General features: G+C 36.8%; 1 protein-coding gene and 1 non-coding gene across 2 annotated transcripts in view; both read right to left on the bottom strand.

The window, feature by feature from the left end:
- Thada (THADA armadillo repeat containing) overlaps positions 1–13,052 on the bottom strand; it is a 318,367-nt gene that overhangs the window by 116,270 nt on the left and 189,045 nt on the right. The window lies entirely within an intron of this gene.
- LOC124080206 (small nucleolar RNA U109) lies at positions 5,763–5,897 on the bottom strand. Its single transcript, XR_006847626.1, has one exon. It is a non-coding gene; the product is annotated as a small nucleolar RNA U109 (small nucleolar RNA).

Below are 13,052 nucleotides of genomic sequence, written 5' to 3'. Positions count from 1 at the left end.
CTATTTCAAAAGCTTCCTCCTTACTCATGTCTCTCCGCCTGCTCTCCACATGAATAACCAGCAGCACACCCTCCCTAGAGCGGGATGGGTTTGGGATAGAAAGTAAGTGATGAAATGAAATCCAGAATACTTTTTGTCCACCGAATTGCTGAAACTTAGAAATGTCAGGATTTTCTTATTTCTCTTTTAACCTCAAAGGAACATTTCCTGCTGATATGTAGTACTCATCACTTGTGGGATAAACCTGTTATTCCTCGGATTTGACACAAGAATCACTTGTCTCTTATACTCATTTTGCACACTGAGTCCCTCTCTTCCACTCAACTTGCCTGATCACAAGAATCACCTACATTGCTCATGAACAAGGCAGATTCTGGGGTCCAACCTCAGACTGCCACAGTCAAAACCTTAGGAAAGAAGCTTGGGAATCTGTATTTCAAATAATGCCCCAAGTGACTCTTGCATTGGGGAAGTGTGGGCAAAACTGACAACCTATCAAATCTTCTATTTTTTTCAGTGTCCTAAAAACCAGAGGCCTGGATCATTTAGGCCACAAAGATCCTGCCTGTTCCAGTCATGCTGAGAAGAAACTTACAATTAATTTGCACTTGAAACCAATACTTTGTAGCTGTGTACAGTCTAATTTTTCTATTTAAGGTCTATTGGTTATGTCTCCCCAGTCAAGCTTTAAGGTTCCAGTGATGAATTTATGCTCTTTTATATCCATCCAGTGCCTAATTAGTACAGTCTTGAACATTCACTTGGAACTCAATTAAAATCTTACCGATTGGTCAGTAAAGGCACCATCCAACTTTATTTTTATTCTTTTGGCACTGGGGATTGAACCCAGGGGTACTTAACCAGTGAGCCACATCCCCAGTCATTTTATTTATTTTATTTTATTTTGAGACAGGGTCTCACTAAGTTGCTTAGGGCCCTGCTAAGTTGATGAGGCTGGCTTTGAATTTGTGAACCTTCTGCCTCAGTCTCCTGAGTTGCTGGGATTATAGGTGTGCATCACTACCGCCAGCATACCATCCAAATTAAAAAAAAAAAAAAAAAGGATCTAAAAATTCCATATCTTTTTCTTGGTAGTGTTGGGGGGTGGAATCCTGGACTTTGCACATGCCAGGCATTTAATAAGAAGAATGAGAATAAAAACTTAGGATTTCTGTCTTGGCCTGAAAGAATAAGGCAGTTAAGTAGCAATCTGGGCAGATTTGCAGAAATCTACCTAAATTTCTCAGACCAGAGTCAACTTCCTTTCATCCCCATGGATTACTGCCTTGACTCTGTGCTCTTCACCATCAGGCTATGGAGGTCTCGGTTAGCGGTTTGCATCTGATTGAGCATTATGAAAATTTAAGCAGCAGGCCTGTTTTCAAGCAGGGACGTACTGGAACACCCTTCTCAGAAACAAAAGTTTCATGTGGAACACTGCAAATGTTCAAGAATACTTGCTTGAGAGTATACTTATTGAAAACATGAAGACTGTTCTAGATTAAACATCAGTGAATTAAATCAAATGAAAAGGAATATAAAAAGTGAAAGATCACTCTTATGGAATATCCAAAAGATAAAGTTAAACAAATGATAGGAAGTCAATTTATTCAAGAACACTTAAAAACAAACGTTTCAATGGGGATATATCACAGCTATGTTCAATATTACATTTTTCAAAAGGATAAAACCATTCTCTATTAAGCTAAAAGCTTCAAATGTAAATAATGAATAGCCCATATGATGAGATTCATCCCCGAAACCCAGTAGATTGCAAAATCAATGCACAAACGAGGCTATTAATAAACTCCACTTCCCATCAACCTCAGCACGAGGTGAACTAACAATAACAAGTTAATGTTTTCCAGTAATCTTCCCTGTGCCATTTAATTGCCAGCACTCAGGCCAAGGTAAACTCGACAGCAACAAAAGAGCTAGCATCACCATCAAAGAACAAGATTAAGGAATACTACATTTCTGCTTTGAAGTGAATGCTGGAAAACATGCCCACAACAAATTCTTTTTCAGTTCTGCACTTTCAATTGTGCCAAGTATTCTATGTAGTGATTTGAAGGTAGATTTTGAAAATATTCCTTTGTTTTTAATTCATTATATGCTTTAGCCTTAGAAGAACTTTTAAGATAAAGAACATCCTCTTCATAACTATTATAAAGAATGTAATCCCCCAAATTATCAGAATTCCCTAGCCCTCACCATAATTCCCAAGTTTTTTTTTAAAACTCAAATACAATTTAAAGTGCCAAATCTGAAATGTACAGCTTGATGAGTTTTAACACTAATTACACTTGCAATAACCCAATAAATAATTCTATTACATAAGATTGTTACATCACGTTTGTTTTTAAAAGGATATTATAACATTTTTTTGAACTGGTGACTAAACAACAGAATTCCTACAGTGGCCCAACATGTTAACCGGAGGTCCTCATTGTTGATAAGATAAGAAATAGCAGTGCTCACTTTTTGTAGGGAGAGGGAACGAATCTACCTCTTTATATTAAAAAATATCCAGGAAAAAAAAGAAAGTGCTCTTACAAAAATGAAGAAAAAATAAATTTAAAAAATGTGAATATTCTGCTACAAATGGGAGAGGTCACAGACTGATCTTCAAACTCTTTTTTTGATTCTTTTGTTAATGCATTCCTGAATATATCAACTCTTTGGCAAACAAAATAAATTAGACCTTCACAGTTTCCCTGACTAAAACTGTTTTACTGTCTATGGACTGAATTACTTCCGTCTGTTTGCCAAACTTCCACACACAATTTGGCCACTTAATTGCTAAGAGGGTCTGCTATCATTTCCCTTGTCTGGTGTGCTAAGAAATCACTTGTCATTTTGCAGCTATGTTTATGGGTTAACTTTTCCCATTGTTTAAATGCCTACCCTCACACACAAGCCAGCAAAAGATTATAAAACCCAGGCCCAGCACTCGCGATGTATCCTGGATTTCTTTCTGATGTGTTGCGATAACTCCACCCAAAGTGTTGAGCTTTTGTCACCACTCATCCAAACACATTCTCCCATCTTTTGACCACCTGTTGTCACCCTCACAATATAAACTTCCTTGGTAGGCTACAATGACTATGTGCTCAGCTAAACAAATGTACCCATCAGTGGTAAATATCTAAAAACAGTAACACTTTCTGGCTAAAACAAAGTAACAGGAAAGAAAATAAATATGAATGCATGAGAAATCTATTTAACAAAAAAAATCTGTTTAAACAAAAATAAGTTTTAAAGAGCCAATAGTTTATTACTTAAATATGGTTGGTAACATAAACTAAAATGAGGGGCTGGAGGTGAAGCGAAGTGGTAGAACATGTGTTTAGCATGCAGGAGGAGGTCCTGGGTTCAATCCTCAGCACCAAACAAACAAACAAACCGAACACTAAAAAGCCCCAAATGTCTGTCAAGTAATGTTTTTGTTCAGAACCTAAAGACATTTAGAAAATTCACTTATAATAAGTAGCATGGATGAAGGTAAATTTTTAGGCAGTTCTAATATCTGAATTACAACACTAAAACAAAATTCTAAAACAGTAAAATTCAAATTAATGAGATTTCTTCTTTAATCTAGAAAAATCTCACTCCTTTTAATGATGTAAGAGCTGAAGAGGCCATTAAACCTGGGGGAGTTCATAACCCACTTGAATCAAATGTATGGAAGATGATATGTCATGAGCTTTGTAATGTTTTGAACAACCAATAAAAAAAAATAATAAAAAACAACAACAACAACAAAAAAAAAACCTGGAGTTCTAAGGTCAGGGGTTTCTACCCTTGGAAAACTTGAATTATAGGATGTGAAGGTCCCCAAAATTCCACCAAATCAACAGCCAACAGAGGGGTCTCTACAACTTGAGTTCTCCTGTTCTGCTCTGCAACATTCCTGTTTCATTTCACCAGAAAGAAAACAGGCTATCTAAACTGTATTTTAAAGTGGTCAAAGCCGGGCATGGGGCACCCACCTGTAATCCTAATGGCTTGGGAAGCTGAGGCAGGAGGATCAAGAGTTCAAAGCCAGCCTCAGCAACTTAGCGAGGTCCTAAGCAACTCAGTGAGACCCTGTCTCTAAATCAAATACAAAATAGGGCTGGGAATGTGGCTCAGTGGTTGAGTGCCCCTGAGTTTAATCCCTGGTACCAAAACTAAAACAAACAAACAAACAACAACAACAAAAAAAACCAGTGGTCGAGAGTTCAACTACCAAGAGACAAAAGTAGAGCACTAATCTAATATGTACTTAAACTCCCCATTAGTTTACCCTAGACACACTTATTTCTAATGCTAGAAAAGCAGAGGAAAAGAAGAAAATAGTATCATATCCTTGAATTACTCAAAATAGCATTAATCTAATTCATTCACTCAACAATCCTATATTAAGTATTTATGGTTAAATGCCATGTGAACATACAAAAGAATCGTGAGAAGTTCACATAATTTTATTTGGTTAAAAAACCAAATTAGACAAATATATAATTCCTAAATTACAAATGATGATTCAAGAATTAAAACAGGGTGAGATGATGGGAGTTGTGGTGCACGCCTGTAATCCCATCAGCTCAGGAGGCTGAGGCAGGAGGATTGAGAGTTCAAAGCCAGCCTCAGTAACAACAAGGCACTAAGCAACTCAGTGAGACCCTGTTTGTAAATAAAATACAAAATAGGGCGGAGGATGTGGCTCAGTGGTGGAGTGCCCAAGTTCAATCCTTGGTACCGGAAAAAAAACCAAAACAGGGTAAGGATATAGCTCAGTTGATAGAGTGCTTACCTAACATGCGGTAAGGTTGTGGGTTCAATCTTCAGCAACACACACACACACACACACAAAATTAATTAATTTAAAAAATTAAAAAGCTCAATAGTTTCAGTATTCCTACAAAAACTTTGAACTTCAACAAGATTAATGAGGGCTGGGCATGATAGTACACACCTGTAATTCACAAGATATCTATTTAAACAAAAATGAAGCTTTAAAGAGCAGCTAGTCTTTCCTTGAAGGTTGAAACATTCTTTCCTTGAAGGTTGAAAACAGGTGCTGTGCCTACTTAAAATGTTATTACTTAACATGGCTGGGCACACAAAACAAAACAAATCAGAAACAACTTGGGAAGCTGAGGCAGGAGGAGTGCAAACTCCAGACCAGCCTAGGGAAGCAGCAGACCCTGTCTCCAAAAAAAAAGGGGGGAGGGAGACTTGGGATGTAGCTCAGAGGCAGTATGTCCCTGGGCTCTAACCCCAGGCCTGCAATAAACAGAATAAAGTAAAAATTAACTAGTTAAATAGATTAATGGGGGGGAGGGGCTGGGCATGTAGCTCAGCAGTACAGTACCTGCCTAGCCCTGGGTTCAATCCCCAGCACCACAAAACAAACAACAGCGTAATGGAACTTTCTCTTTTTTTGGTACTGAGGGACTTGAACCCAGGGGTGCTTTACCACTGAGCTACCTCCTTAGCTCTTTTAATTTTTTACTTTGAGATAGGGCCTCACTAAGTTTGCTCAGGACTTTGCTAATTTGCTGAGGCTGGCCCCAAACTCGAGATCCTCCTGCCTCAGACTCCCACGTCACTAGGGTTACAGGCATGAGCCACCATGCCTGGCCTGCTTAGTCTTTTAATGCAACTCATTATTCACATCCAGTAATTTCTATTTTACGTCTAAAATTATCTTTTAGCAACTGATTAGGTCAAAAAGCCTATAATGAATCTCTACTGTGAACACTTTGTTTTGTTTTTCTTTATGTAGGAGAAATATACTACCACTCAGCCTCTACTGTAAGGCTGGCAGCCCTGAGAACCTCTTTGTTAATGTAGCATGTTATGGATGCATTCCTGCCCCTGAAGGAATGAGGGGCAGACATTTCCACATGCAATATTGTGAACATTTTGGATTATTTCCTTTTAGGCAGTTATCTAGAAAGTTAGGTAAATATTGTATGTGGCTCTATACTGATATTTGTGTATTTAATGCCATAGCATATTTACTACTTAATTATGTGTTTCAGACATTTTCTTGGAGGTGGAGATATTGAGGATAGAACCCAGAGGAGCTTTACCACAGAACTATCCCCAGCTCTTTTAATTTTTTTATTTTGAGACAGGCTCTTGTTAAGTTGCTTAGGGCCTCATTAATTTGCTGAGGTTGGCCTGGAACTTGTGATTCCCCTGCTTCAGCCTCACAAGTCGCTTAGATTACAGGCACACACCACCATGCCCAGTTCATCATGGAATCACTGACAAAAGGAACATTCCAAAGCACGTTGTGATCCAGCTCTCACTGTCTCTTGCAGGGTAGGTGGGTGGGCTTACAAATATGCTCATGTACACACACAGTCTTACATCACAGTCTGTTATAGCTCCTCACCCAAGATCCTGCAGTATATGTGGTACAGAGCCTATTTCCTCTTTATGCATTTTTGTCCCCCAGGGCAGCTTCTGATGATTATAACTTGGGTACTGTTTACCAGGAACATTCTTTCCTTGAAGGTTGAAAACAGGTGCTGTGCCTACTTAAAATGTTTCTTCTTCTCTTCCAAACTATAATCTAGGACGTTTCTTACTGAAGTTTAGGTGAAAAGATGAACAAGTGTAAATAATTTTATTTATTAATAAGAGAACTACTAAGATGTTTCCTGATAATGTAAAATTGATTCAACATTGGAAAATCAATTTCACCAATCAATTTTTACCACATTAGCCCATCAAAAAGAGAAAAATATGGGGCCCCTATGTGGCTCAGTGGTAATGCAGTTGCCCTGCATGCATGAGGCCCTAGGTTTTATCACCAGCATGGGAAAAAGAAATATACACACGTAAACACACACACACACACACACACACACACATACACGTATACATATATATTTATTTATACTCATATATACACATACATGATCACTTCACTAGATATAGAAAAACATGATGAAATTCAGTATCTATTCATGATGAAAATTCTCAAAAACAATAAAAGGAAGGAAAATTCATAAAATATAGAAAAACATACAACAAAAATTATCTGTATTGATGAAAGATTTAATGCTTTCTTCCCACATTGAGAAAAGACAAGAATGTTTATTCTCACTGTTAGTCAACATTATACTGGAGGTACTAACCAGTGCAATATGACAAGAAAAGGAAATAAAAGACATACCAATTGGAAAAAAACAAAAGTGCTTTTATTCAGAGATCATATAGCTATATAATAAAACTTTCAAGAATCTATTTTAAAAAGACACTGAAACTAATGAAGTTTAACAAGTGAAATCTATATATGAAAATTAACTATATTCCCTATGTATAATCTTAATGAACATTTGGGAGTTAAAGTTAAAAATCAGTATCATTTCTAAGAACATCAAAAACATGAAGTATTACGGATAAATCTAATAAAATATGTATAAGATTCATCATCTAAGGATTGTTTCAAATAGTAGTCAACAAACTTTTCCTAAAAGGGCCAGAGAGTAAATATTAGAGGTGTTCTAGGTCATACGTTCTATCTTGCAACTACTCAAAATTGTCCTGAAGCAGCCATAGAAAATATGTAAACAAATACATATGGTTGTGTTTCAATAAAACAATATACAGAAACAGGAGACAGGTTAGATTTGGATTGTAGAGCACAGCTTGTAGCTTGTCAACCTGTGTTGTAGGATGATGCATTTAGAACATCTTACTGTTTGCTACCGATTAAAGGTCCCCAGTCCTAATGAAGTTACTTATAGACTTGTAGCATTTTGTGAGGTAGAGATACAAACCATTTCTATCCAGTGGAATGAGTATCTTCAAAGAGCTATGATCTGTTGAATACTGAATACCATTTCATATCTAACTTAGTAATCTTATCCTAATAGTCCTGTTAAATTGTCTATACTGGTTTTTTAGATTTTTTAAAAACTGATCATAACATCTTTTTGGTTCCCTTATTAAATACTGATCAAAATCTTTTTTATACATGTTCATTTGAGAGTGATGATTTTACCTGTATGAAAGTTATACTCTAAAACTGTCTCCCTCAAATTGCTCCATAGATTTAACACAATTTGTCTATTCTATTATAATTTATTCTTTCATATGAATTTTGGAATTATACTGTGAAATTATCTTTAAATGAAAAAATTTAATTAAAGTTTTTATTAGAAATGCATTAAACCCTTTTTTAATTTGGAGAAAATTAACATTTGAATCTCTATTAATATTTAGTTCCATCAAAAAAGCTGCAGTATTTTTATTGATCATCTAAGAGAATCAATGGAAAACAAAGGATCTTTACAAATGATATTATTATAAATAAGAAGCAATAAGGTACAGTCTAATAGAAAAGTTAGGAGTAGAGGCTCTAAAACCCTGAATCTAGCTGTATAACCTTGTACAAGTTATTTAGCCTCTCTGAGCTTCAGTTTAAATAGTAGTATTCACTCTTTAGAATTAGGATGAAGATTCAATGAGCAAATACATATCAGTGCACATAAGTGATTGACAGAGTGTGATACAAGTGATGACTAATATTATTATAAAGTGAATGCACAGAAGTCAATCATTTTCAAAAAAAAGACAGCACAAGCCACAAGATAAACCCACCAATAACAAGTACCCACTGATAACAAGAAATGTAAAAAGAAAGATGCACTCTACATGAAGAAAATTTTAAAATGTAATGCAACTGAGGAACACAAAAGGAGACAAATCCCCTTTCTTAATTAGGACAACATAATAAAGATGTTACATATACTAATAAGTTAATACATTAACTTAATCATGCTAACAAAGAAAAATGACAACAGAACTGAGGATCAGGATTAGACAAGTTGATTTAAAGTCCATAAGGTACAAGAAAAGACAAACAATGAGGGAGAATTAATTCCTACCAAATTATAAAACATAAAGCTACTGTGAGCAACCAATACATAAAGAGATAAGCTCACAAAAAATCTAGAAAACAAGTGCAACTACATATTGAAATTCAGTGTAAGACTATGATAGCCTAAGGTACAAGATTTATTTTCCAATAAATGATCACAGGACCAAAAAAAAAAAAAAAAAAAAAAACCCATACAGTAGCTGTCCATTGATTATTTAAAAATTTCTCTCTATATTCAGTAATTTTCATATTGTTATTTTTAAGTCATCATTATAACAGTTACCATTTACTAAGAAAATGTACCAAGCCAGCCACTATACTGGGAATTTGTACATATAATAACAACTCTACTCCTTATAGAAACCCTGCAAATTATGTGTTCCCCTAATTTTGCAGATGGGCAAAGTTCAGCTCAGAGTCTGAATGACTTGCCTGAGGTCAAATATCTAGAAAACGCAGAAGAGAACATCACATCCATGTCTTCCTGGCTCCAAAATCTTTTCCCACTATACTACCTTCTATCTACAAAATAATCTGGTTTGTTGACAAAACCCTTCAATCAGAGCAACAAAAACAGTGCCAGATTACAGACTGTACATTCCAAGCAGTTACCATGAAGTAACTGTAATAAAACACAGTATATTCTTTATAGGCTTTTAAATTTTAAAATGGTAAGTATACTTAGGATCCCTATCTGATTTATACTTTATCAGGGTAGCTTCTTGGCATTTCAATTACTGGAAGACATTCCAGATGAACTACCTTATATGAAATTCCTTCCAAAAGAGGAGAGTTAATGTGAAGTCAGCATGAACCTCAACAAAATTTTATACCAGGGAAAATTTTGTAACTGTTTTCATTTTCTATACACAAGGTCACAATGTGGGAAGCTAAATATCTGTAAGCCAAAAGAATATAATGCTGGTTATTCTGACTTCCCTCTGGTGGGCAGTAAAACTCTTGAACTTGTATTTTTGGAAATTGAGGTGTCCCTTTAATCCTGTTATAGAACTGCTGACAGTGGTAAGAGAGAACAGGCAAATTAGCCCCCAGCCTGTACCAGTAAGGTCTCTAAGAAAAGGAAGAAAACAAAGTAAAGCAAGTAAAAAGGCACTCTGCAAGAGAATTTTGTGAAATCAGTGTCAGTGTTCACAACCCAACAAAAGAAACACCATCCCACTGTAAGCTGTTTAAATCTAAAACGGGCCCCTGAAGCCAGATCAACACAGGAAGCCCCTAGAGCCAATATTTACAGCATGGTTACAATCTAATCGTACCTGTAGAAAACAGAATGGCCCTTCTCTATGTCTATCCTCTCTAGGGATTCCACACATACCCAGCAAACCCTCTCCTGCTTTATTTGGTGTGTAAAGATACACTTCAGAAAGCACACACCTTCCTCCTGTCTTGCTACACATAGACTATCGGGGTACAGGCACTGTTGCATACACCCCAGAAGATGCTCCTCAAGCAGCTGAGACAATGGGGCTAAGACCTAAAACACACACGAAAATCATTGCTTTTCTAAAATGGTCTCCAGTTAGCTCAATTCATTTTCAAAGTTCTCAATTCTGAAAACAGAATTAATGTCCCTTTCCCAAATTAAATTTGGTGTCAGATTTACTAGAGTGCTTTCAGATGATGATAAAGACCCTTCTAAACATTCAGCCTCAGTTACCTAAGCCTACATGTTACTGAACACAGTCTAATTCTGTCTCAGAAGCAAACAACAATACTTGCTTGGAGTCAACCTCGAGGCCTCTGTGGCTACTTTACTGAGACCCAAATGCCACACTCAAATGAAGAGGCTTTGACCATCTGACACACACAGCATGCTCTTGTACCCCCACTACTCAAAGGGAGAGAGGACTACAAGTAGGCTGTGCTAGAAAAAGAACTTGTCTTGAGAATCTTAATTCTTAATTTATGGATTCTGGCCCCCTAACTGCTCATGTGACTTCATATTTAGCAAGTCCCACAGGAGCCCCACTTGTGCCACACACTGGGAATTTAAGTGGTGAGTGGACTACTGTAAGCAGCCTAAAGGAAGTTAGGTCTCCAAAGACCTCTTTCCTCCTTCATGGAGTCCACAGCTGAAAGGCCACCTATGGGTTCAACACTGTGACTAGAGTGGAATCATGTCAAAGACAGAGAGGTCTGTAGTGCTGAGTCAGCGTAGACACAGCATCTCCACCGAGCTACCAGGTAGAGGAACTGAAAATGCCTTTGGCAAAACCCTGAACTGTTCATAACTGTTTAGGGTCTGTGAAACAACCCTCTCCTATCTGAATATTTAACATGCATTCATATGTGCCACTAACCCAGACCCCGAGGGATTTGGAAATTCAGTCAATAATGCTCAACTGAGGTCTTCCCCCCTTGCTTTAAACACAAATAAATGATATGTTTTAAATAGAAAAAAAATTATTAAATATGCACAGCTCAAAAGCAAGAAAGGAAATCTCCAAGAACCAGACACAGAGAAGGAACTCAGAGCCACAGCAAAGAGTGATGAATGAGGTAGAATGACCCATGGGTATTAGATCCTGAGCTGGGAACCCACACAAAGCTTGCAGCCATGAAAAACTGCTCTATTCACTAGAAAATGCCATCAATTGGCCAGGGGCCATAGCAAGGAATCCAGTTACCCTTTGGGGCCAGAGGTGGATAACTGGTTTCTCATGCACAAGCTGAATTCCGGATTTGAGAGGTGAGTATCAGTATGAAACAAACTATCAGCCTAACACGGGACTTGACCTGTGAAACCTGCAGGGAAAGCCCTAAAAGATTAAAGGTAGCACCACCTCAGAACTGCCTCCACCTTCCAGTGCACAAGGAAATGCCAACAAAAGCGGCTCCTGGAGATGAGCTAAAAAGCAACTGCAACCCTCAGGAAAGGCAGCAGACAGAACAGGCAGAACTCATGCTCTGGGAACTGCAGGAAACAACAACTTGGAAAGACTATAAAATCAATGTGTTTAGAATAGTCAAATGATTATGGAAAGAATGAAAGCCATAAGCAAAAAATGGAGTTATCCTGAGGAAATAAGAGGCAGGTTTTGGGGAAAAGTCTAGGCATGGAAAAAAAAATCCCTTCGTTGCAGATAGAAAACTCCATGGTAGTGTGAAACACTCCTATGCATCACTAGACACAGACAACTGAAAACTAGAGGACTGTCACGGATTAGAGGACTCTACGGAGACAACCTGAAGATGATCCTGGAATAGGAAAAGAACATTAGATGAAAATCAGTAAAATTAAAAAAAAAAAATGTGTAGAGTTTAGGTAACAGCAAAGTTACCAATCGCTTCTTTTATTGTGACAAATGTTAAACAGTAATATAAGATGGTCACAGTGGGAAAACTGGGTGAGAGATATACAGAAACCTTCTGTACTATCTTTGCAACTTGTTGATACATCTAAAACTATTCTAAAGTAAAAAGTTTATTTAAAAAGAGACAGTGACCATCAGATTGTATACAGAAACAAAACCAGATATATGCTGTTTATAAGAGACACTAAAACTAAAACTTAATGAGACAAGAGAAATGAACATAAAAAAGATGAAAAAACATATCAAGAAATATTAAATAGAAGAGTTGGTTTACATATGAATTTTAAAATGACAAGATTTACTGTGACCAATGCAATGATATCGAAAGTTTAATTTCTGAAATGGATGTGTGGTCAGAAATTGTACATATCCATTCATTCTGGGCATTCCTTCAGGAGCAAGAAAGAGTAAAAATTAGAGAAGCAACAAAGGGAGAAAGTGAGGACCAGGGGAAATTAACAAAGTAAATTACACATTGACCCAGAATAGGCAAAACAATGATCTTAAGACATATAGAATACTAAGGCCCTCCTCCTTTAATCAGGCCATGAAGAGCCCACCACTGCTCAGGAGTTACAGGTAAAAAGGGACTGGTATTGATTTTCTCTAGAAATTTTCACATTATGCCCTTTGGATTGGTGGGTGTGGATTATATTACATCACTAAGTCACTCTCAGAGTTTCCTTTGAAGAATATGGGCTCACACTTGTAGGACCTTAATCTTATATATACACAAACACAAAACAAAATCATGAATTTTAATATAAATTACTACCTTGTATCTCTATTCTCTAAGTATACACCAGAAAATGAGACCTGATGACTATTTAAAT

Source organism: Marmota monax, unplaced genomic scaffold (assembly GCF_021218885.2).
Source record: "Marmota monax isolate L192 unplaced genomic scaffold, Marmota_monax_Labrador192_F-V1.1 WCK01_AAM20220418_F8-fsc00015, whole genome shotgun sequence".
NCBI classification, from domain to species: Eukaryota; Metazoa; Chordata; class Mammalia; order Rodentia; family Sciuridae; genus Marmota; species Marmota monax.
The sequence above is the reverse complement of the archived record's forward strand: the minus strand, read 5'-3'. Positions and strand labels throughout refer to the sequence as shown.